Genomic DNA, 25,725 nt, shown 5'->3' with positions numbered 1-25,725 from the left:
TTGTCAGATGTGCCTTGTTTCTAGCAGCTATTTGTAGTATTAATCATTTTAACAGTATCAAACAGACTGGGTTTTTACACTTGATAAATTTTTGATGTAGAACCTTTGAAAAATGCAGTGGTGTAATTTTTTTTTCCTCAAGAGTTTCTCCCCAGAAGCCAGTGCTAATTTGCAGATGCCAACACATGACTAATGGTTTTATCTCAAAAGACTAATCCATATTAAATTAACATAGGACTAAAGCCTCAGGATTGTATAGCCTTTTGTCGTGAGAGATTCCAGGCATTGTGATTCTGACAGACAGCCTGGCATTTGTCTCCTCATAAGGGTTGGTAGCTGGTTAGTTAATCGGTCAGTCAGTCAGCCTGGTAGACCCTGTTATTGCCTACCTCACAGTCAATGCCCTCTTATTCTTTGTCAAAGAACAACAATTTTGTTCAGGGAGCAATGTGCTCAGCTCCAGATGATGAGATATGATGGATCTGCTTCAATTTGGGTGAACTAAATTCCCCGTGATTGGTTCAGAGGTAAGGAGGTGACCTAATTCTGGCCAATGAAATGCAAGAGAAGGATGGAAAGGAGCTGAACAGGTTGGAGGAGGAAGGGATGGTGGCTTCTGGAAAAGAAAATAAAAGATGATCATCATGTGGAAGTTAGTTCTTTTTGTTTCTGTAATTTCCTTCCTGATATTGGATGTGGCTGTAAGAAAACTGGTTCCTGGAGCCAGAAGCTATGTTGGGCTCTTGAGAAGAGACCACAGCCAGAACTTTGGGTGGCATAGCAGAGCGATGGGAAGAAACTGAGCTCTTGCTGATGTCATCAAGCCACCAAACCAACTGTGGTCAGTTCCTTCTGCCTACATCTAGACTGCTGTTTAAACAAATAACAAATGTCACGATGCAAGCCACTGTTAGTAAAGGTTTCTGTATGTTGCTGCTGGAAGTATTTCTAATGATACAGCCAATTTTGCAAGCTTGGGAATTATTCTTTCTCTCTTAAAAAAATCATGTCATACATACATATAGTAAACCATAATGTTGAAAACATATCCTGGTGTTAAATAGCAAGTGCAAGGTTATTATTTGCAGCTTCCAGTACCCTCCTCAGAGGCAACTACTTTTAATTGCTTCTGTTTCAGACCTCTGATGGTTGGACTGTGATTTAGGGTAATTTGCCTATTCTTCTATACTGAACAGATTATTTAGACAGTATCTATTCCTTCCCCACTCTGAAAGAATTTATCTTCTACTATTTCCTCTACAGTTACATCAACAACTTTAAATCAGTGTCACTTTTCAGATATTTTTACTACATTATATATAATTAAATGCAGAATTAAGTGGTTTGATCTCCAGAAAATGGAATGTAATCTCTATGCCACTAAACTAGTCATAGAAGCATGTTCTAGGCATTGAGATCAAATGGGTTCTCTTTCTTCACACTCAATTTCTTCAAAATCATGCCACACTTCAGTTGTTCATATTTACACAGTGGTTCTTGAAACTGGTTTTTGTTTTCACCCAAATGCCAAATATCTTACATTTTTCTTGTTAAGAACAAACACACGTGTTCTTCATTATATCACGAAGACATCAGCTTCTTATACTACTGTTGAATGAAAACTTTTTTAGAACATATTATCTTCATAGGTGTCTGATTTCCTATCCTAATTTGGTCAATAACGGATTCCTACAGAACTGTGAAAAAGGCATTGTTCGCTTTTCTTCTGGTGGTATTGCAAATGAGAAGTTCGATGCCAATTTTAATTTTTCTGTAACTTTTTTCTTGACACTTTTTACCTTTTTTTCCCACCCTTTTTTAGCGATTAATTCCATAAGAATGAATTTGAGAGTATCTATATATTTACTCTGCTTCATATTTAATCTTCAGTCTTTTTGAGTTCCTGGAGATTTTCTTCTACTATTTTTTTTAGTTAAAAATAATTTGTACATCATAAAATTCACTCTTTTAAAGCACACACAAAGAAATGGTTTTGTATGTTCACAAAGGTGAGCAACCATTACCGCAATCTAGCTTCAGAACATTTTCATCGCCCCAAAAGAAATCTCACACCCGTTAGCAGTCACTCACTCATTACCTCTTTCCCCTAGTCCCTGGCAACCACTAATTTACTTTCTGTCTCTATGGCTTTGCATATTCTGGATGTTTCATATAAATGGAATCACAATATGTGGCCTTTGTGTCTGGTTTCCTTCACTTAGCATAATGTTGTCAAGGTTCATACATGTTGTAGCATGTAGCTCCTTTCCTTTTTTGTGGCTGAACAATATTTCATTGCATGTATATACCACATTTTACTTATCCATGCTTTACCTATGATTTATTTAATAATTTTCTCCTGCACATTTTTTTTTGTTTTCTTCTGACAGTTCTGTTAGGTGGGTGTAGGACGTCTATTGATTCTCTGATTCTAAGTTTTCGTTCATATTTTTGATTTCTTTCTTTTTTACTCATCATTTTGATAATTTCCTTGATTTAATTTTTTAGTCTTTGTGTTACACAGGTAAAAGTTTTTAGCAGTCATGTTTTTATGAGACTGAAGCGCTACCAACTGAGTTAACGAGGCACATTAGCCATATTTTTAATTTCTAGCAATACTTTCTTGTTTTCTGGTTGTTCCTTTATTTTTATAAGAAGCCTCTTTTGGGCCAGATGCAGTGGCTCATGCTTGTAATCCTAGTGCTTCAGGAGGCTGGGATGGGAGAATGGTTTGAGGCCTGGAGTTTAAGACTAGCCTGAGCAACAAAGCAAGGTACCCATCTCTACCAGTATTAAAAAAAAATTAGCCAAGCATAGTGGCACATGCCTGCAGTCTCAGCTACTCCATAGTAGGCTTGAGCCCAGGAATTTGAGGTTGCAGTGAGCTATTTGACGCCACTGCACTCCAGTCTAAGCAACAGAATGACACCCTATGTCAAAAAAAAAAAAAGCCTCTTTTGCTTTTTGTTTTGCATGACATTTAGTTTACATTTATTGAGCGCCTATTGAGGTATGCTAGGCTGATGTAAGACACTCCCAAATGTCCTACTTAGAGAGACAAGAGGCAACTCCTTAGGCAGACATATCCACTGTGTGGTGAATTAAATAAAATAAAGACTTTCAGAATGCCTGGTACCTGCTGTGTACTTGGTTTACATTGGGACTTTCTTTCTCCTGCTTCTGAGTCAGTCAGGTTAGTTAGCTTAATGCCTTTGTTAAGATGGAGCCAGCCTGTCACTCTTCTGTGCTGTTAGCAAAGCGGACAAACTCCCTAGCACCACTGCGAACCAAGTCAGATGTCAACAACTTCAGCTTTCTTTCCTTTCATGCGTTGTGCTTCTTTTTTGAAGCTCAGGTTTATTGAGATATAATTTACAGAGAGTAAAATTCATCTGTTTAAGGTGTTCAGTTTGATGAGTTTTGATAAATGCACACAGGCATGTTACTACAGTCACACTCAAGATAGAGAATAGTTTCATCAACCCACAAAGTTCTCTTGGGCCCCTTCTCAAATCTCTCATCTTGACAGTGGATTTCTTCAAGTGGTTGGTGCTCAATCCTATAGATCAGTGTCATGGGTTTTCCCTGCTGTTGTGTGCTCTTACAAGCTTCTCTACTGACTCTTAAGGCTGGAGAGTCCGACTGTGAATGCTGCCAGGGGAATGTGCTTTCCTTTAGGGCATGTGGGTGTGGAGCAGGAAGAAAGCAGTTCTTCAGTGTAAATTTTTTAGCCTCTAATTGCTTTGATGCAAGGGGATAGGAATGAGATGGGAGGGGCTACCTGCACTAGGTATTTCATAAATACGCCTTTTATTAATTACACTGATTACTGTTCTGCATCCTGCTTCTGCTCTGATTTCTTGCTATCTACAAATTTAGGGTCTCCTGGGACTCTGACATAAAGAATGGCTCCCACCTGTGCTGTGGCCTTCTTCCAAGCGCATTCTGGGCCTCAGCTTCCTTTGCTCTGGTTTATCCAGTACTATGGTCCTGTCCTCATTCTTCTTGCCAAGAACTTCACAAAAGTATATTTCTCTCAGATGGCCTTCCTTCTGGTCAGAGTAGTGTCATGACTTTATTTCTGCCTTATTTCTTTACTGTAAATGTCAAGTGACTTTGCAAGGGGGAAGTGAACTTGTGTGCCTGGCATGCCATCCTGAAGCGTAAATCTTCAAGGATCCAATTCATAAGAATCTATGGTGCATTCAAGATGTCAGCAAATAGTCAAATCATCTGGATGTCTTCTTAAGTGAAATAATTCTTGAGGAAAAAGAGCAAGTTCCCTGACTCATACTCACATCAGCATATACTTTGGCTCTCTTCATTCAAGTTATATTTTTTCCAGTAAAATAAAGTACTAATTAAAAGAAAAAATGAACAGATTCTCACAGGTAGTGTCGGGAAGTATCCCAAAGACGCTTAGATATTGACATCTTTGAGAAGTTTAGCGTAGTTTTTAAGCTATTCTGTAAATACGGCCTGATAGCAGGTTACCCTCCCCAACTTACATGTTTGTGACATGGGTGGAAGCTACAATTTAATTTTTACCAATGTAGAACCTGAAACGGGGCAGCTCGACCTGGGTCATAAATTCAAACGGGACTCAAGATTTTATATTAAAATCTACTAAAGTGGATATAAAAATATTAAACATATAATACCTCACCATAATTCCCACTAATTTTTTGAAAGAAATTCTTCAGAAAAGGAAAACTCATTTAAAAACAAAACTAAAACACCCATTTATCTTTCCAAGGCATGGATGACCATTACCTTCCCCTTTTGGGCTTTTCTTTCTCGCTCTTAAAAATTCAAGGGGACTTGGAGAGGCTATACAAGTCTGTCTTTGGGATGAAAAAAAAAAAAAAAAAAAAAGCTTTCTGTAGGCAAAAATCTCTGGCGGCTGGGCTGCAGCCTCCTCCCCTTGAGATCTTGCAGGTATAATATTCTGGCAAAAATGACTTTTCATTCCATGAGAGGAAAGGAAGACAGGACATCACAGCTTTCAAACCTCTTGTGAGAGGACGGTGTCCACCATCCTGGACTGCGAAGGTGGGAAAGGTCCCACATTCGCTTGCCTTTTGTTTCTTCTGGGTCTTCGTTGTGATCTCTTTCCCTGTCCCCCACCGGCAGCACCTGGACACGGTAAAGGACCACAGTAAGGGCTCTCAAGCGTTGCAGCCGGTGAGTTATCTGACCTTCATCGCGCTAAGCTGCTGACAGATTTTATACAGGTCAGGGATGTTTGGGCAAACCTCTCACCCTGGCACTGGAGTCTAGTCCAGCTCTGTCACTAAAGCTTAACCTTCCTATGGGTTCAGTTTTCTCACTTGTAAAAAGGGGTCCCTAATACCTGCCCACCTTACAGGAAGTAACATAAGCCGTGGAGGGTATTTGTGAGTGCGTTTTGGAAAGCACAAAGCTCTCTTGCAAATATAAGAGATGTTGTTATTGCTTCCTCTACCCTGGCTCTAGCTCCAGCCCAGGGTCTGCCCACAAAACCAGCTGTTCCTGTTTCCTCCTTGTCCCGCGGCGGCACGGGGGTTGCTGGTGCACGGGGCTCCGTGGTCCCCGCCCGGGCCCGCCGCAGACGGCTCTGCGGAAGCAGCTCGGGTGCACGGCCCGCCTAGTCCTCGCGCCGGGGACCCTGGGGCGGGTCACCTCGCCGGGTCGAGAACTGGCGGAGGCCGGACGGAAGCCAGTCCGCTGACACCCGGGAAGGCGCGCGGTGTGCGAAAGGGTGAGGCTGCGAGGGGCTCGGCCGCTACGGAGTGCAAGAACTGGGTGCAGGAGCTGCTCTAGGGGAGGCGAGGCGGCCGGGAGGCGAGCGCGAGCGACCAGAGAGCAGGAAGCCCGGGCAAGCTCCCTGTGCCCTTCGCGGTACCTGCTTCTTTTCAAGTGGCTTCCTCCCTCAGCTCTTCCGGACGTGGGTGTATCTGCCCACAAGGCGTCTCTGCCCCCTTCTCTGGGCGGCCAGGGGCTCGGAGGCTACGCTGGAGGCGGAGGGAGGTGAGCGAGCAGCGCACCGCCCTCTAGCGGCCGGAGCAGGGACGCCCAGGACGCCGGCCTTGCATCTGGATCTCGAGAAGCGTGTGCACGTCTTTTTGCTTGACACTTGAAGAAATCTGTTATTTGGCTTTATTCCTGAAAGGAAAAATAGGCAATTGAGATAAATGAAAAAGAGAGGCATCAATAAGAAAAACGAACGAGATCATTAGTGAATTTTTATGGTATCTAAAATTTTAGTTTTTGGTAACTAAAACAGTGTAGGCTGCAGATGAGACTGTAATATCCCTTGTTGTAGTTTGTCCATGTCGTTCCTCAAGTGTCAAATAATATGGCCATCAGCAGCAAAAAAGCGTATTAGTGGGATTTCAGGGGATGAGATCTCTCTCATCAGCAGCCATTCCATCCCATTTTCTTCTCAGGACTGGTTTTTGCTGTTCACTTTCTCCCGCTCGTAGCCCCATTGATCAGGGAAAGGGATGAAGCTGGAAGGCAGGGAAAGGTATATGAGTCAAAGTTAAACTCCGATGTTGGAACCCTTGTGTTGAAACCCTGGTGTCCCCAGGCTTGAAGCTAACTGCATGGCACTCACCCTCTTTTTTTTTTTTTTTTTGAGACAGGAGTCTTGCTCTGTTGCCCAGGCTGGAGTGCAGTGATGCGATCTCTGCTCACTGCAACCTCTGTCTCCTGGGTTCAAGCAATTCTCCTGCCTCAGTCTCCGAGTAGCTGGGATTACAGGCACACGCCACCACTCCAGCTATTTTTTTTGTATTTTAGTAGAGATGGGATTTCAACGTGTTGTCCAGGCTGGTCTCGAATTCCTGAGCCCAGGCAATCTGCCCACCTTAGCCTCCCAAAGTGCTGGGATTACAGGTGTGAGCCATGCCGCCGGCCAGCGCTCACCCTTTAAATGGTCAACATCAGGCAAGAAGGCAGAGAGGTCCCGGACTAAGTGACCACCCCAGGGAGGGAGAGACAGGAGTGAAGTCTGTTCTGGGAGTCCCGGTTCTTAGAATTTGGTCATCTTTGGAGAAAAGTCACAGAGTCAAGAGACTTACAAAGTTAGATGAATGAAAGAAAGAAAATAAACAATTGTTGGGTCTGTCAGGAAAGGAGAATGTGGAATTGACCAAGGACCATTATATTCCTGGTGCCTTACATTTATTATCTATCCCTCCCAGCAGCCCAGTGAGACGGGCCTGTTTTGTGATTCCATTTTGCATATGGGGAGACTGATGCACGTGGAATCTGTTTGCCACCACATGGGTTTGCAGATCTTTGATTTGAATCTCAGCCTCTGTCATTTTAAATCTTGTGTTATTCTCTTTATGGGAAGCAAGAAAAACATATTTGTCCTAATAACCCAATAGAACTGTGGTATTTTCATGCTGGAAAAGTGCCTGGGGCCACTTCTTCAATCTCAATGCGTTTATTTCAAAGTTGAAGAGGCAGAATTGCCCAGAGTTGGGCAAGGCAGGCTTGGAATGCTGTCCTGTGTCAGTGAAGGGCACCCACCATCCACCCAAGTCTTTTAGCCCAAATCTGGACACCATCTTGGTGACTCCCCAGTACCTCTTACAGGGGATTCATTTGTAAGTCCTATAAGCTCCAGCTCTAAAGAATTGAATCCTTCCCCTTCTCTCTCCTGAGTTTATGCAATAGTCTCCTAATTGATATTTCTAATTCCACTCTCCACCCTGTAATCACAGTGATGTTTAAAAAAATGAAATGGTTTCATTCCTCTGCTTAAAGTACATCACATACATCTGATACTCTTAGATTAAAATCTAAACTCCTCACATCGCTGCTAGATCCTCCATGAGCTCATCCTTTTCTATTGATCTCGCTAGGGTCCCTCCCTTCCTCCTACTCCCTGCTCTTGCCACACTGGCCTCCTTTCTGTGCCTTGGACATATTAGGGATGTGATGCCGGAAACAATCTTTCTCGGAATCTAGTTAGCACCTTCCCACCCATCAGGTCTCTGCTTTAATGGCAGAAAAGCCTTCCCTGACAGCTGTACTCCAAGTGACCCTGTAAAATCACACTATTACATCAACCCCTTTATTATCTTCATAGCACTTATCACTGGCTATAATCTCTTGATAATCTGTATACTTATCTTTATCCACTAGAAAGTAAGCTGGGGATTTTGCTATATTGTTCATGACTACTTTCCAAGGCTTAGACCAAGTCCTGATACATAGAAAATACTCAAAAATATTTGTTGATTGAGTAAGTGACCAAGTGATGCTTCTTGATTCCAGGCCAGTGCCCCTTCTTTCACTGGCCCACTACGATATAGGCATGTGACATACTTGGGAGACTGAAAACAGAAAGGTCACCTCCAAAGGCTAGCAGAGTCAGGAGAATGAAGAATTTGAAAAAAGAGAGAGCCTAAACAGACTGAAAACCGTGGGAAGGGAGAGCGGGGATTAAATCTGGACTATGGCCTATGACAAGATCTCCAGTGAATGTTTCTTGATTTATCTACAAACACTGTGATGGGGTCTTATTACATATAACAGCAAATTCCAAAGCAGCAATGGCAGCAGAAAACAATGAAGGCAAAGGAAGCAAACCCCGGGAAGAGAAAGCAGTTTTTGGATAATGGTTCCTTCATCTCAGCAATTTTCATGGATTTCAAATAAGTGGTAACAATATTTTTATTTGTACATTTTCTTTGAAAATAAAAATGATCTTATCAACTTTCAAAAAGGAAATGATCAAAGCACACTTTTACATTTTTCTTGCTATTTTATCTTATTTACAGGTGTAATGGTTACCATTCAGGTGAGGTGGCATATTCTGAAGCATCCAGAAGCTTTCTCTCCAACGAAATTATCTTCCTCATTTTACTTAAATTTTGTACAAGCAGCTGAATGGAGGTTTAAAATGCTGACAATCAAGGTCAACAAAGGCTGAGAAGGCACTACACACAATCCTGTGATCCTTGAACATGATACGTAGACTGTGAGAACTTTGAGGACACACTCTGTGCTCTGTTCAGTTTAGTGTCCTAAGGTCAAGGACCTGTGGTATTATGCTAGGTACTTGGGAAACATCACTGTCTTCGGGGTGCATAGTAGATGTTCAATAAATGTTTAAGATATAGTGGGGGAGCAGGTATGAAATTGTAACAAAAAGTAGTACAGGGTAAATGTCCCAAGAGAAGTGCAAAACTTAGAAATATAAAGGAGGAAATTATGGCTTTTCAGAGGGATCAGGGAGAACTTTATGAAGGGCAAGTATTTGAAGATAGAAAAGATGGGCACTTATTATTAAATGGATGAATGCATGCATTAAATTGCCAAAGGACAGAAAACTCTAAGCAAACACAGAGGCAGGAAAGCATCATGAGTGTAGGATTCAAGCAGGGGAAGAAAAGCCAAATGTCTGGAGCAGCAGGTTGAGGAGACTGTGCTGTTGAGGTCTTGGGCCCAAGTAGATGCCAGTAGAGTGTGCTGGCTATTTCTGTAAGCCTTCATACCACCTTGCTGGTGGTAAGTTCAATCTGTCATTTGGGTGTTCTCTCTCTCTTCTTCAGTATATCAGAGACTTTGTGGTTCCTTAAAACAGAGGAGAATTGCCCCTAAGTTTTGGCCCATTATGGTGGTCCTATTGTCAGCATTGTCACAGACCCTTGAATGGCAGTGACTGTTTCTCTGCTCTTGTTAGCCTGCAGGCCAATCTTTCTTCACAATGGAAGCCCTGTTGCCCAGGGTATAGCCTCTCTAACTTCACCACACAGTCGGACCCCCTCTGAGGCCTTGTCTTCTTCCCCCGGTTCTGCCAGAAGTAGGACACAGGCTCCTTGATCATGGAAACCACCACACCTTCCTGGTATAGGGCAGTCTCCTCTCCTTTGTCACTTCTGCTTCTACCTGTTTTCCTCCAGCATAATCCACTTCAGGAACCCAAGCTCTTAAAGACCAGGCACAAGCAGGGGTCGTAGGGCATTTGCTTTCAAGTTTCTGCCACAAACTTCCCTAAAGTAAGGCAGCAATTAGCCTGGCTACTTGCTTGGAATAGAGGAGGAAAACACTGACAATACAAAGCACAGATGAATAGTTCAATAAATTATTCTTCATAAACTTAACTGGGTGGACAATGAAAAGGCACTGAAGGTTAATGAAGAATAGTATTCCTACTTTATTATTCACCTTTTTCTTACATTAGATTAAGAATGGAAGGGAAGATGAGAAGCAAAAGGAAAGCATGGTGGAGAATGCTAAAAATTGGAGATTGGAGGACACAGTCTTACCTGGAACTCATTTGTCATGGCCAGCTAAGCTCTGGGCTGCCCACTTCCTTTTTCCCTTCACTTGGTTTAATCAAGGCTGAAGCAGGCGGCCCTAGTAATAGGATTGAGAGGTTTCCTTTTGCATCTAGGTGGAAATCAACTCTTCATTTATTCCTGGACATTATATTAACTTTGAAAGCTATCTATAGGGAGTTTTTAGCTGAAACCATTTTCAAACAGGCCTTCTGTGGAGGGAGAAATTCACTAAGCCTCTAGTAATAGAAACCCAGAAAAAAGTGACTTAAAAAATTAGGGGTCCAATTATTCTTATTTACATCTGGAAGCAGAACCAGGGCTCATACTGAGGATTTGCAAAACCCCCAGGATCCTCCTGTATTTCTGCTTAGTAATCCTTCCCATGTTTTTGAGGCCTGGTGATCACAATACTGTGGCTCCATCTCCAACACGATGTATCTAGGCAGGAAGAAGCGTATGCGCAAAGCATGGAGCCACTTGAGTCTATCTGCCTTTTAAAGAGCTTTTGCAGAAGTTTCATCCTTTGACTCTCACTTGTATTTCATTGGCCAGAACTGTGTTACATGGCCAGTCATAGGTGCAAAGGGAGCAGAGAAAGGAAGTTTTCAGCTAAGCACATTGCCCCTGAGAAAAATTCAGGTTGGTTTGTAAAGAAGAAATGGATATTGAATAGACAACTAAGAGTGACTGCCACATTCTGTACCATTTTGTCTTTTTATCCAAGTTAATGTGCCTTCTGGAAGTGCAAACCAAATTTTAGCAAACATACGTAAATCTGTCGATGCTTCTCTCCTCTGTGCATCCACCAAAATGAATATAAGAAGTAATTTTTGTATTGGTATCTCATATTATGCACATTACAATTTCCCTCCATTCGCACAGGTCATACTGAACTGATGATATTTAGGGATGCATAAATGTAGTTATTTACACAGCTCCCTGTATGGCCAGTTCTTGATTAAGTGTCTTTTAGTGCTTTCTTCTTCTGTCACTTTTTACTTTTCTATGTGGGCTATCATTTCATCTATATTGGCAGTTCAATTATAACTTAAATTCAACTTCATATCTTTATGAGCCAGTTATTGCTTATGACTACATGGTCCTATACATCCAACTTTATTCAGGATAAGAACTAGTCTCTCAGATGCCTTAAATTCAACATACCCAAGGGATCTTAGTATCTTTCTCTCCCACACTTGTACTTCCTCTGTGTTTATTCACTTGGTGAGCACACATGCCCACACCAGAAACCTGTCATTCCTGAGTCTTCCCTTATACTTCCTCCTCCCCACTAGCATTTGATGTTTAAAGTTTTGTCCAGATAGTGTACTGAATATTCTCAAATGTGTCCTCTTTTCTCTAATCCATTGCTACCCCTTGGGTTCACCTAGTTTGGACTGGTTGTTTTTAGCTATTTGTAGCTGTATGAAGAGCTGTCTGTTAGATTTCGTCAATAACTGCATATCATACAGAATCTGCAGCTCTCTGCAGTAATTTTTAAATGATTGTGTTTCCATTTGATAATATTTTAAAACATAGGAACAATTGTGGATCACCTCAATGGCTGCCTTAGAGCTGAGTCCTGACAATTGATTTTGGTCTCTGCACATGCCTTTTGTTTTCATTGTACCAATGAGCATTACGATAATCATTAAGAGCTTGTGCAAAAAAGGACAGGGGAAATTTGTACCTCAAAATGAGGCATTTGGGACAGATAAAGTTCTATGAAGTCACTGTCTTTTGTGGTATTAACAAAGGTTTTACCCTAGTTCAAAGAAGTAAAGCCATCCTGTGGTCTAGGTGGTACAAGCTGCTGAATTCAAAAGCACCTGCACTGTGATAGTCCAGTGTTCGCGGTGGAATCTGTCTCCATACACGTGATGTCATCAGTCACATTTAATTAATATGTTAATTTGAATTGTATTGTTTTTGTTAGCTCATGCACCTTTTTACAGTTGCAAAAGAGCTACAAGCATAAGATGCTTGCACTTAATTTTAAGTTTGCATGTATGTAAATAACAATATACTGAAAATATCTAAGTGGAGTTTTGGCTCTAGGATAATTTATCCTTTTAAAGAGGGTGCATATATAACTGAAGTGGGTTAGCCCAGGGTCAGCCAACTTTTTATGTAAAGAGCTGTATAGTAAATATACTAGGCTTTGGTGGCCATACAGTCTCTGCCATAACTATCCAACTCTGATGTTGAGGCATGAAGGCAGCCATTGACAGTATGTAAACAAGTGAGCATGTCTGTGTTCAGTACAACTTTGTTTACAAAACCAGGCTAGATTTGGACTCCATGTCCAGTTTGCCAAGCTCTGATCTAGAGAATACAATCCAAATCCTTTGGCTTGATGTACAGTCTGTTTATCTCTCTAGACTCATCTCCTACTCAGTATTCTGAACATGCCCTGTGTTCTAGATGAATGGAACTACTTGTATTTCCCAAGCACGTCACCCTCTCCTACTATTCCATGCCTTAGCAAAGGCTCCCTGAGATATCTTTCCCTGTCTTCTTAAACTTACTACCTCCTTCTCACTCTTTAAGATAAAACTTAAAAATTGCCTCCTCCTGGAAGCTTCTCTGGCCCCTTGAGCTGAGTTTATGCTTTTCTATACCTGCTCTGTACTCCCAAAACAATTTTGGGAAACTTACCTGTATTGCAATTGGGCGTTTGCTTGATTATTGGACAGTCTGCTGTTCTTGACAGTTTCCTTGAGAGAACTGAGAGAATCCTTTCTTTTTTTACTGCAGCTCGAGCTGCTCTACCTGTTGCTCCCAGATTTAGGGAGTGATGGAGAGAACAGAAGGAAATAGAGAGTATGAATTCCATGTTGACTTCCCATTTACCCGAAGAAACTGAGAAAGAAATCCCAGAAATGTCTGAGTTTCCCTTGAATTGGCAGTAAGGTATTTTTCCATTTATGGAAGTGGGTCTTGTGATCTAAGTCAGTTTAAAAAAACTAAAGGCAGTTTTATGATGGCACATCTGGGTTTTGGGACTGTAAACTTCATACTGATTATAGAAGTTATTTGATTTTGATAAATGGTGGGACTTCATTGAAAAATAAGAGACAAAGAAGAAGAAAAAGAAAACATGCTGTGTGTGTTTGGGGTATGGGTAGGTAGTCTGAGTTGGGGGAGACAATAATGAAAGCCTGGATTTTTAAATCCTAAAGCAGGAAGAATCCCAGAGGGGACTGTTTATGGAGCAAGCCTATGAGTGGTGGAAAGGGCAGTACTAAGTCCTGGGCAGGGTGAGATTTGAGGACTCAGGGCCAGGGATGTTGGACTTTCTCTTTCCTTCCACCTCTTTGCCCTTGCCTTGTTTCTCCCTGCTCCCTTCCTCTATTTCTGTCGTCTAGATGTTTCTATCCTATGATGTCTTTCATGGAATATTTGAGAAATGTTAATGTTAGGCATCTAATTGTTAAAATCAAACTCTTTGGCCCTATGTAGTTCTCATTAAATGATGTTGATGATTTTATACAAATGTGTTGACATTTTACCACATTATGTTTTTAACAGGGTATAAACTTCAGACTATATATATTGAGATGGAGTTTTGCTCTGTCACCCAGGCTGGAGTGCAGGGGCATGATTTTGGCTCACTGCAACCTCCACCTCCTGGGTTCAAGCAATTCTCCTGCCTCAGCCTCCTGAGTAGCTGGGACTACAGATGTGCATGACCATGCCCAGCTAATTTCTGTATTTTTAGTAGAGATGGGATTTCGCCATGTTGTCTAGGCTGGTCTCGAACTCCTGATCTCAGTGATCCGCCTGCCTCAGCCTCCCAAATTTCTGGGATTATAAGTGTGAACCACCATGCCTGGGCTCAGATAATATTTTTTATTAAAAATAACTTAGGGTCTTCCTTTAGTCAACAACACATGGAGGTTACTGGTTCTTCTCTAGAAACATTACTGTCATCATCATCATCATCATCATCATCCCATTGATATGGTTATGATATGCCAGGCACTGCACATGTAGCAACTCAGTGATCACCCCAACCGTATAGGAAAAGTTCTATGACGACCCATGTTACAAATGTGGACACAGAAAGGTTAAGTAACTTGCGCAAAGTCACACAGGTGGGAAGTAGCAGGGCAGTCTGGCTCCTGAGGTGATGTGCTTCACCTCCACACTTCACTTCCTCTCCAGATTCAAATTCCCAAGCTTGCGGATTTCTTCTAATCGTGGTAGGATATTCATCCCCCATCCATGCTTATTTATGATCTATATCCACCTTTTGCGAATAAAGCCAATAAAGCTTTGTCTGTATAGGTGATCTGTGTAAATGTCTCTTGGTGTTAATATGGCTCATGAGGAAATAGAAATTGTACTTTGCAGTCCTTGTCTGGTTTCCTCAGTAATGGATTATGTCTATAGGATATGAACTCAATAGGTTAGAAAAGTGAAAGAATCATCATCACTAATGTTACAAGTGACATCATGTGGCTCCTGAGGTGATATATTGAGAAGGACAAACATCACCTATGTGATAGTACTGCCAAAATGTTTCACCTCAATCTAATCATGAGTAAACAATCAAACCAACCACATTAAAGGACATCCTGCAAATCTGCCGGCCAAGACCCTTCACAGGCATCAATGTCACAAAAGACACAAATGCTGAGGAACGCTTGAGATTGATGGGGACTAAAGAGACAAGATAACAAAAGGAATGCATGAGATTTGTTTGGATCCTGGATTGGGAAAAAAACAGCCATACAGGATGTTATTGCAACACATGGGAAATTTTGAATATAGACTGTATATTAGATAATGCTGAAGTTCCTGAGCAATAACTATATGCTGGTTGTATAGGAGAATGCCTTTGCTCTTAGGGGATAGATGATGGAACACACACACACACACACACACACACGAGAGAGAATATACACAGTGTATATGTATGTATATGTAGATACATATATGCATATATATACTGTGTGTATATATACTCACATACGGTTTTTTATATATATACTTTCTATGTACATATATATATATAAAGTTAACAAATTGTTAACACTTAATGGATCTAGATGAATGTTAAATGGATGATTATTGTAGCGCTCTCACAACTTTTCTGAAGGTTTGAAATGTTCATAATTTAAAAATATATCTGGGAGTATAGAAAGAGTGGGAATATAGATCAAGCAAGATCAGTACAGCATTGATTGTTGTTGAAGCTTAGGGTCGAGCATATAGGAGTTCATTAAATTATTCTCTCCACTCTTTTAGATGTTTGAGTTTTTTGCCCAATAAAGAGTTTTTTGAAAGAGAATGATTCAGTGATATTTCCTGCTGCTGCCTCTCAATAAATGTTTGATAAGAATAAACTGCCATGACAGATGGTTTCTCTACCTGTGTCTTACCCTCACCCGTACTTCTATGTAGCCCCAGGTACTATTTTCCCTTGCCTGGACCCTGACCCCATCCCCTATTTATTATCCAGTCTGAAGCCAAGGTGATGTTTTGTTAAATGCAAAATGGATCACACAAGCCCTGCCTGAAACCATTCAAAGTCCACCCAGTGTTTTAGGAGGAAATTTTCTATTTTTGCTCAGTTTGGGCTCTCCTCACTCACTGGCTCCTTTCTCTGGGTTCTGGCCTCAGGGCAGTTTTAGATCTCTTATTCTTGCCCCAGTCTTCCCTACACCTATATAGAGGCTTGTCCCTCAGACCAGAATGCTCTTTCCCTCTTTATTGAGTAAGGGCTTATTCATTCTTTAAATATCAGTTCAATATCACTTCTTCATGAAATCCTTCCCTAGTCTATCTGCTTAGCATGAAGCCCCAGCATGGGCCTGGTAACAGGTCCCTTTCTCTGCTAACATCCCAATTGGAATTGTAACTCTTTGTGATTGGCTAATGCCTTCCTCAAGGTTGAAAGCTCTCTGATGTCTCTGTTGTGCTCCTCATTGTATCCACAGAAGGTGCTTGATATGAATACATAATTTCATACATTTTTAACTAATTTTTTTCACTAACATTATTTAGAATTTTTATCTTTATTGAGCTCCTTTGTACTTATCTTTAAAAGGATAGGTGATTGTCTCCTAAAGCTTAATTTCAGTTCTTAAATTGATGTGATCCCCTCTGACAATATGGAAACATTATTGTCATAATGCTCCTTGAAAAATTGGTTAAGTCACTTGGCTTCTGTTTCCTTTCACAATCAATATGACTTCATGCAAAATGATGCAGCAGTTCACATCATTCTGTCAGCCCCCATCAAGGAAATATTGTTTTCTAAAATTAAAATTGTGAATCAACTCACAGGAGGATGTTGTCAAATAAACAAAGAATCATCGCTTACATTACACTGCCAAATTTTTGATAAGCTTAATTCCTCTAAATGCATTTAACTTTAATGAAGAGTAATACAATTTAATAACAACATAAAATGGAATAATTTATCTTTCCAGACCTAGACATTGGGCAGATGTCTTCTGCTTAATAAATTGTGTCAAAATGCAAAAGATTTTTCCTTCTCCTTCAGATTTATTTCTCCTTATTTGTATATATGTGGCTTGGGGAATGATCTATATGCACGTATTTAATTAAATCACTCATCAGGCTATAGTGTTTACGGTTGCGCATCTCTGGGATTTGTTGTTTCAAGTTCCTGAGGCACTGATATTTATATAACCCAACAAAATTTGATAATTATTAGTATATTAGTCAAGATTATTTCGGTTGCAAGTGACATATAACCAAACTCAACTTAAGCAACAAAGGGAATTTATTGCCACATATAACTGTGGAAAACATAGGTGGAGGCTGGTTTCAGGGGCTCAGATGAGGTTGATAGGGGCGTCTCTTCATCTTCTGGCTTGCTTTGCCCTGTGTTACTGTCATTTTCAGGTAAGCTCCTTTCTTACAGGTGACAAAGGAATGTTCATGAAGCAACACAGTAAGTTATTCATGGATATAGGGTGAATTTTGGATATTTACAGATGGGGCAAAAGGCTCCAGCTCAGCCTGAACTGGGGTTTTGATTGTGCCTGGGTGTCTATTTGTGTGATGTGATTTTTTGGGGGGTGGTGCTTAAGGAGAGGGTTTGTTACAAGGCTTCTGGGAGAGGGGCAAAATGGGGAGGCATTACTTGGTGCTGTGTGTTCCAACATGGTCCAAGGACTATTTGCTTGGTGCAAAACGAATTGCAGTTTTAGCCATTAAAAGTAATGGCAAATTACTTTTGTGAGCCTCTGTGGAAAGTAGAGCTGTAACAGAGGGTGAAATAATCACTTTTTATGAATAATTTCATAAATTATGAGGGTGATGTACAGCCTTGGTACCTTAGGGTGTGATAGCTATAAAATGCTGCCAGGAAGCAACATCAGTGCAAGACAGCACAGCATCTCACAGGGAGGCACTGAGGAGCCCACAGATTATAGTTTCCCTCTTGAGCACCCTCTGGAGACTCCAGAGCTGCTTGAGTCCCTATGGTATGGAGCCAGAGAGTGGATTTTAGAAACAGTAGATATAGCTCCTTGTTTATGGAGGATGCTTCCACTTAGTTTTATAGGGATAGATTACATGACTCCAAAAGGTTACTTATAGAGAGGGGAGCAATGCTGAAAACATTGTCAGCATTAAATCAGAGGGAATGTGAAGATACAAAGAAGCAAGGTTTGCGTGTTGACAAATGCTTCAATTTGATAAGACATAAAATAGGTAGCTTACATGAAAGCCAGTGGCATTATCACAAGATGTTTCTCGTTTACTGCTTATGAGGCAGCCATGTCATTGCTCTGTAAAAGCTTCCAAAGATAGCACCAGTCCTAGAAGAAGCATTTCAGTCATGTTGCAAGTATCTGAGCAACATAAAGACTTCTTACATTGGGAATACTCTTCCTATACAAACCCTTCTCTGGTTAAAAACATTAAAAAAATTTTAGAGGCATAAATAATGAGATTTCAGGGATCTATACCTTCAAATCAGTGATGCGGTCTGCAAAAAATAAGTATAAGTTGTTAGGGTAAAATCCTCTATTACTTTTGTTTGTATAAGTTTGGATCTTAAATTAAACTGCTGCTAGCAGAATGCTCATTAAAGTGGATTTAAAATTCCAAATGAAAAGTTATTGATTTCAAATAGGGTAAACACAACTAGACCTTTAGAATAATCCAGTTATTAAATTACCAATTTAGTTACTGTTTCTTTTTTTTTAGTATCTTGATTGTTTATTAGGTAAACTGCATATAAGGCATAATGTTGGAAATGGAACTGAAAGATATCAGCCAATAGTCATTTTCGTAGACATTAAAAAATTAATGGCTTGCTGAAAAATAGTGATGGGTTTTGATCTCCATTGCCCCAGATTTCTGGACCTCATAAAAATATAGCCTACTTCATGTCTCTTTGCAGGAAAGATTAGGATGAGGGTCAGATGATAAATTTTTAGCCACAAGTATCTAGCCAAAAGAACCTGACTTCGCCCTATCACATTTCCCATGTATATTTATGGACTGTACCATTTGGGTATTATAGTAAAAATTTTTATCTGTCCCTGGAGGCAAAACTGAGTTATATATTAAATGGCTATTTTCTTTGTTTCCTGCTTAGGTATGCATGTAATGTGGTAACATAATATATATTCCACACTTGTTTCATTCCTGCAGAGAGATAATATTTTTGCAGCTGACAGAGTAAAGACATCCTGTGCTTCCAGAATAAGAGAGAACATATTGTCAGGATAAAATACAGATGTTCTCGTTGTTTTTTTCTACCTCATGGTTGTTTTCAGCAGAGGTTAACTTTCATGGGCATATTTTCCTATCCTTGTTTGGGCAGTTGAACACAGAAGTCTGTATAGTAAATTCAGGACTATAAAAGATGGTTTCAAGGAATGTATTTAAAATGTTTTTAGTGGGGGAAAGTAACACAAAAATTTATCCCTCCCCAAAAGGCTCTTTTCATAAGAATGTTAAAATTAAAATAACTTTCCTATTTCTCTGTGAGGAAGGAAGCTGAGTATGTCCAATTCTTCTTTCTTTAAAAATTTATTTTTCTTAAGTGAGAAATACAAAGTTTCTTTCATTACAGTCTAGAAAAAAATAAATGGAATCTTTCGTGACAAAGATGGTATCCTGATTGCATCTGATGATTTCCTCTTTCCTATTCTAGAAATAAATAATCCAAGAAATGTAAAGGGATTATAACAAAGTCATTTGTGTATCATCATCAGAAACTTTTTACCTATGTCGATGAAGCTCAGGAGTTTTAGTTGGAAATGCTAGACGTGGTAAATGAGAGTCACTATTAAGCCACTAATCACATTTTGGCTGTTCATGCTGGCAAAACGAATTCTTCCACTGTAAAAATAAGAGAAAAACCACCAGATAAATGAAGACATTTAATGGTTCAAAGGAGGGGGAAGGAATATGGACATTCAGATTAAACAACCTCTAGTAAAGCAGAGCTGCTAAGTTTTTTAAAGTGAAGATTTTCACCAAAAGAGTCAGAATCTAGAAACTAAAAATGTGTCTTGAAAATAAAGAGAAGCATAGCTATAAAACATTCTTTCAGAATGTAGAGCATAAATTTCAAGAACTGGAAATTTAGAAGACAGTCAAGAGGCAGGAAAGATGAAAGCAAAAAGAAATAGTATTATCACAGGAGTTCCAGAAAGAGAAAACAGTGTAGATGAATGAAAGCAATAGCCAAAGAAATAAAAGAAGGCATTTTTTTCTGAGTTGAAGAATTCAGTCTTCACATGGAGAAAGCTTACCAAAGACTGGACAGACATAATGAAAAAAGCCATATTCAGGTGGTTCACCATATTCTGGATAAAGAACAAATGCTAGAAGCAGCCAACTAAGAAAAAATATCCGCCCCCTGCCACAAGTTTAAATGACATTGGACTTTTTATTTGCAACACTAATACTAGAAAACCTTAGAGAAAATGTGTGATTTCTGAAGAAAAGAAATTATGTTCCAATAATTATATACTAAACCTCGCTTTTATCAAATGCAAGGCAAATCAAAGCCTGGTTCAGATTTGCAAGAATTCAGAAATTATATGACTCATATATGCTTTTTTTAAAAAAAATAAAACTTTAAGTAGACCTTTAAGCAAAAGCTAATCAAAATAAAAAATTTTAGAAATGTAAAGACATGTTTAAAAAATAGCAGTGATCTGCTCAGGGAAATAAGAGAGGACACAAACAAATGGAAAAACATCCCATAAAAATGGCCATACTGCCCAGAGTAATTTATAGATTCAATGCTATCCCCATCAAGCTACCATTGACTTTCTTTATAGAATTAGAAAAAACTACTTTAAATTTCATATAAAACCAAGAAAGAGCCCATAAAGCCAAGACAATCCTAAGCAAAAAGAACAAAGCTGGAGACATCATGCTACCTGACTTCAATCTATACTACAAGGATACAGTAAACAAAACAATATGGTACTGGTACCAAAACAGAGATAGAGACCAATGGAACAGAACAGAGGCCTCAGAAATAACACCACACATCTACAACCATCTGATCTTTGAGAAACCTGACACAAACAAGCAATGGGGAAAGGATTCCTTATTTAATAAATGGTGTTGGGAAAACTGGTTAGCCATATGCAGAAAACTAAAACTGGACCCCTTCCTTACATTTTATACAAAATTAACTCGAGATGGATTAAAGACTTAAATGTAAGACCCAAAACCATAAAATCCCTAGAAGAAAGCCTGAGCAATGCCATTCAGGACATAGGCATGGGCAAAGACTTCATAAATAAAATACCAAAAGCAATGACAGCAAAAGCCATAATTGACAAATGGGACCTAGTTAAACCAAAGAGATTCTGCACAGCAAAAGAAACTATCATCAGAGTGAACAGGAAACCTACAAAATGGGAGAAAATTTTTGTAATCTACCCATCTGACAAAGGGCTAATATCCAGAATCTACAAAGAAACAAATTTACAAGAAAAAAACAAACAACCCTATCAAAAAGTGGGCAAAGTATATGAACAGACATTTCTCAAAAGAAGACATTTATGAGGCCAACAAATATATGAAAAAAAAAGTCATCATCACTGGTCATTAGAGAAATACAAATCAAAACCACAATGAGATACCATTCATGCCAGTTAGAATGGCAATCATTAAAATGTCAGGAAACAACAGATACTGGAGAAGATGTGGAGAAGATGCTTTTACATTGTTGGTGGGAGTGTAATTTAGTTCAACTACTGTGGAAGACAGTGTGGCAATTCCTCAAGGGTCTAGAACTAGAAATACCATTTGACCCAGCAATCTTATTACTGGGTATATCCCAAAGGAGTATACATTATTTTACTATAAAGACACATGCACACGTATGTTTATTTCAGCACTGTTCACAATAGCAAAGACTTGGAACCAACCCAAATGCCTATCAATGATATACTGGATAAAGAAATGTGGCATATATACTCCATGGAATACTATGCAGCCATAAAAAAGGATGAGTTCATGTCCTTTGCAGGGACATGGATGATGCTGAAAACCATCATTTCCAGCAAACTAGCACAGGAACAGAAAACCAAACACCGCATGTTCTCATTCATAAGTGGGAGTTGGACCATGAGAACACATGGACACAGGGAGGGGAACATCACATACTGGGGCCTGTCAGGGGTGGGGGCTAGGGGAAGGGATAGCATTAGGAGAAATACCTAATATAGATGCCAAGTTCATGGGTGCAGAAAACCACTATAGCACATGTATACCTATGTAACAAACCTGCATGTTCTGCACATGTATCCCAGAACTTAAAGGATAATTTTTAAAAAAAAGAAAGAAAGAAAAAATGTGGCTCATTCTGTTTTGTGCTGCAGAATACCTGAGGCTGGGTAATTTACAAAGAATAGAAATTTATTTCTTGCAGTTCTGGATACTGAGGTCCAAGATCAAGGCAGTAGCAGATTTGGGGAGGTCCTGGTCTCCACCTCCAAGATGGCATTCCAAATGCTGCATCCTACAGAGGGGGCAACATTGTTGTCCATGGGGCAGACAAGTGAAAGGAGGAATGCAAATTCACCCCTTTATGACAAACCCACTCCTGCGATTACAGCATTGATTCATTTATGAGGGAGGAGCCCTCATAGCCTACTTACCTCTTAATGATCTTACCTCTTAATACAACTAAAATGGTAATTAACTTTCCAACACCTGCTTTTTGAGGGCCCATTTAAATGACAGTGAATATATACCATACAAATAGTAACCATAAATAAAACTTATTTGGCTATATTACTATCAAGCAAAATAGACTTCAAGATGAAGATTATTACTAGAGATAAAAAACTTTCATAACAGAGAAAAGATCAGTTTGTCAAGAGGACACAGTAATCTTAAATGAGTATTTACCTAATAACTATGTCTAGGTAAGTTATTAGGTAAATACTCGTTTAAGATTATTTCTTGACCATAGAAAGAATACACTAAATGTAGCTATTATTAATACAAGGATGACTCAGCACAAGGAAATCCATTAATATAATTAACTATATAAATAGATTTTAAAAGTCATGACATTTCAATATGCGCAAAAAAATATATTTGCTAAAATTCTATAATAATTTGTGATTAAAAACAAACAATAAGTGTTGGTAAGCTAGCAATAGAAGGAAACTTCATTAAACTAATAAAGATTAGCATAAACCAAGAACAAACACCATGTGTGATGTAAATCATTAGAAACAGTCCTACTAAAGTTAGAGACAAGATAAACTTTCTCCCAGCACTCCTGCCATTTAACCTTGTAACAGAGGGTCTAACTCTAACCAGTGCAAATATACAGGCCAAAAAAGGATAACATGACACATAAATATCATAAAGGAAGACAAAGATAATTATTTGGAAACTAAAGATTTCCGTGAAAATCCGAGAAATTATTTAAAAAAATATTAGAATCAGTAAAATTCAGTATGACAGTTAGATATAAAATTAATATAGGAAAAAAATCCATGTTTTCCTATATATTATCAGTAATATACTAAAGAATGAAACAGAATAGAAAAATCTATTTACAATGATAATAAAAACATAAAATGCCTGACAATTGTAAGATTTATACGTTGAAAACTGCAAAATAGAGAAAAAAATCCAACAAATGCAAATATGCAGTTATTTCCTAAATAGAAGACAATTTTTTTGAGATCAGTCCTCCTCAAGTTAATTTAGAAATGTAATGCAATCCTAATCATTATTTATGAAACTTAACATGCTATTCTGTTGGTCAAATGGTAGACAAAATAGCAAGTAACATGGAAAACTTCTAGAAGAAAAAATGAGGGAAACTTGTCTTTCAAAAATTAAAACAAATTTGAAAATCGAATAATCAAAGTATAGGATATGCACAGGCATAGGCAGAGATACTCGTTAATCAGATTGGATGGAATCTAGAAGGAGAGGTATGCACAACAGGGTTTAGTATTGTAAAGAACACTGGTTCTTAGGCCAGGCCACACAGTATGTGCATTCGTGGAGAAGTTACTTAAACTTTCTGCTCCTTAATTTCGTTATATGTAAAAGAGGGATTATTATACTACCTACATCTAATGGTTGTTGTGAAGATTAAATACATTAATATACAGGAAGCACTTAGAAGGGTGCCTGAAATATGGTCAGAACTATGTAAGTGCCAGCTGCCATTAATAATAAAAAAGGCAAACAAATGATAGAAAAATGAATTACTTTACAAATTAAGGTGAAGCTTGGTTATCCATTTTCAAAGCAATACAGTTAGGGGTGATTGGTTATCCATTGTGAAAGAAATACATTTAGACATATGCCTTAAACCATACCCGAAAACCTAAATATAAAAGTACTAGATAAAGCTGCAGAAAAATTATAAACGTGTGGTACAGAAAGCTATCTAAGTAAGATATAAAACATTAAAACCATAAAGGAAAATAATTACATATTTAAATACATTAAAATTTAAAAGGAAACTTCTGAATGCAGAAGACATAGTAACATTAATAGACAACCTTCAGCCTGGGAATATATTTGCATTATATTAGCAAAGGATTAATATTAATATGCATCAATAGGAAAATAATGAATACTCCAATAGAAAAATGAATGATGGATATTGAAAAGCAATTTATAGAAAAAGAAATAAAAATGTTCAATAAACCCTACAAATTATTCAACCTCATTGGTAATCAGATAAATGTAAATTAATGTGATACATTTAAATCAATTTTCACTATTCAGATTAACAAAATTATAAAAGCTTTGCAATACCAGTGTTAGTAATGATATGACAGATGAACACATGGATACCTTATTGATGGAAGGATAAGATGACAAAATCTTCTTTGGAGAACCTTTTTTACTATTAAGTTTAAAACAGCCTTTTTTGACTTTGTAATTCCATGTTTATGAACTTATTCTGAAAAATATTTTGCATGCAGTGGGCCTAAAGGTCTACGTACAAGAATGATCATGGCAGGTTTGCTAATGATAGTGAAGAGGGAAACATCCAGATACTCATTAGTAGAAGAGTAGTGGAAGAGTGTATGGTAAAGCCATAATGTTGAATACTATGCAGCTATTAAAGCATGAAGTACATATAGTTTCATATAATTTATAACATATAAGTGAAAAGCTTTTCAAGGAATAAGTGAAAAAGTAGTTTCAGAATAATTCTTCTATTCCTTATACATTATGAATGCACATATACATGCATATTGTGTTTACGTATAAATACGTGAGGACACAGGAAAAATAATGAAATAAAAGTACTAAATTCTGGAGATGGGTGGGATGGGGTGAGACATTACATTTTTAGTCTTTTCAATTAGGTATAGTTTTAACTTTCTATGATGAAATTCCACTTACGCGCATCTTGTATAATAAAGGACAACGAAACATAATAGAAGAATAGCTACTGAAGAACTCAAAGACCAGGAGGCAGGTTACGTTCTTGACAATTGCTCTTACTATTGAATTCCTATGACTTTAGAACTGTTTCAACACAAAGACATGAAGCATTTTAATTCGTTTAATATGGCTAGCAAAATCCTGAAACCAAATCTGACAAAGATAACAGAGGGGTAACATAACACTTACAATTCATGTTCAGAAGCACAGATAGAAGCATTTCAAATGAAGTGCCAGGAAATCCAGTTAATAATGAAGTACTGTTTCTTCCAAAAATGCAAAAGAGATTTAATACTTTGACAAATATTAATAGTATTTATAGGTTAAAAGAGACAAAGCATGTGATTGTCTAGAGGTGACTTTTCCACCTATGGACCTATTTGTTTAAAAAAATTTTATTGAGCCAGGGATTATTCTAAATTCTGGTATAAAGACAAATACAAATATGATAAAGTATGAAGGAGTGTTTAGATAGGGGAAGTCCTAGATATGAAATAAATAGACAATCAAGCTTCTATCTGATAAAAATAGAAGACAATATTCATGT

General features: G+C 38.6%; 1 long non-coding RNA gene across 2 annotated transcripts in view; it reads right to left on the bottom strand.

Annotated features, from left to right (window-relative positions):
• Positions 1 to 3,327: 3,327 nt before the first annotated feature.
• The window catches only part of LOC144581567 (uncharacterized), a 59,231-nt gene continuing 36,833 nt past the window's right edge, over positions 3,328 to 25,725 (bottom strand). For both annotated transcript variants that reach the window (XR_013532535.1, XR_013532536.1), the window contains exons 5-8: positions 19,501 to 19,616; positions 12,942 to 13,055; positions 5,885 to 6,144; positions 3,328 to 5,136 (exon numbers count right to left, since the gene is read on the bottom strand). This is a non-coding gene — a long non-coding RNA (uncharacterized LOC144581567). The remainder of the gene's footprint in view (positions 5,137 to 5,884; positions 6,145 to 12,941; positions 13,056 to 19,500; positions 19,617 to 25,725) is intronic.

Source organism: Callithrix jacchus, chromosome 2 (genome assembly GCF_049354715.1).
Source record: "Callithrix jacchus isolate 240 chromosome 2, calJac240_pri, whole genome shotgun sequence".
NCBI lineage: Eukaryota > Metazoa > Chordata > Mammalia > Primates > Cebidae > Callithrix > Callithrix jacchus.
This window is presented reverse-complemented; position numbering and strand designations above follow the sequence as displayed.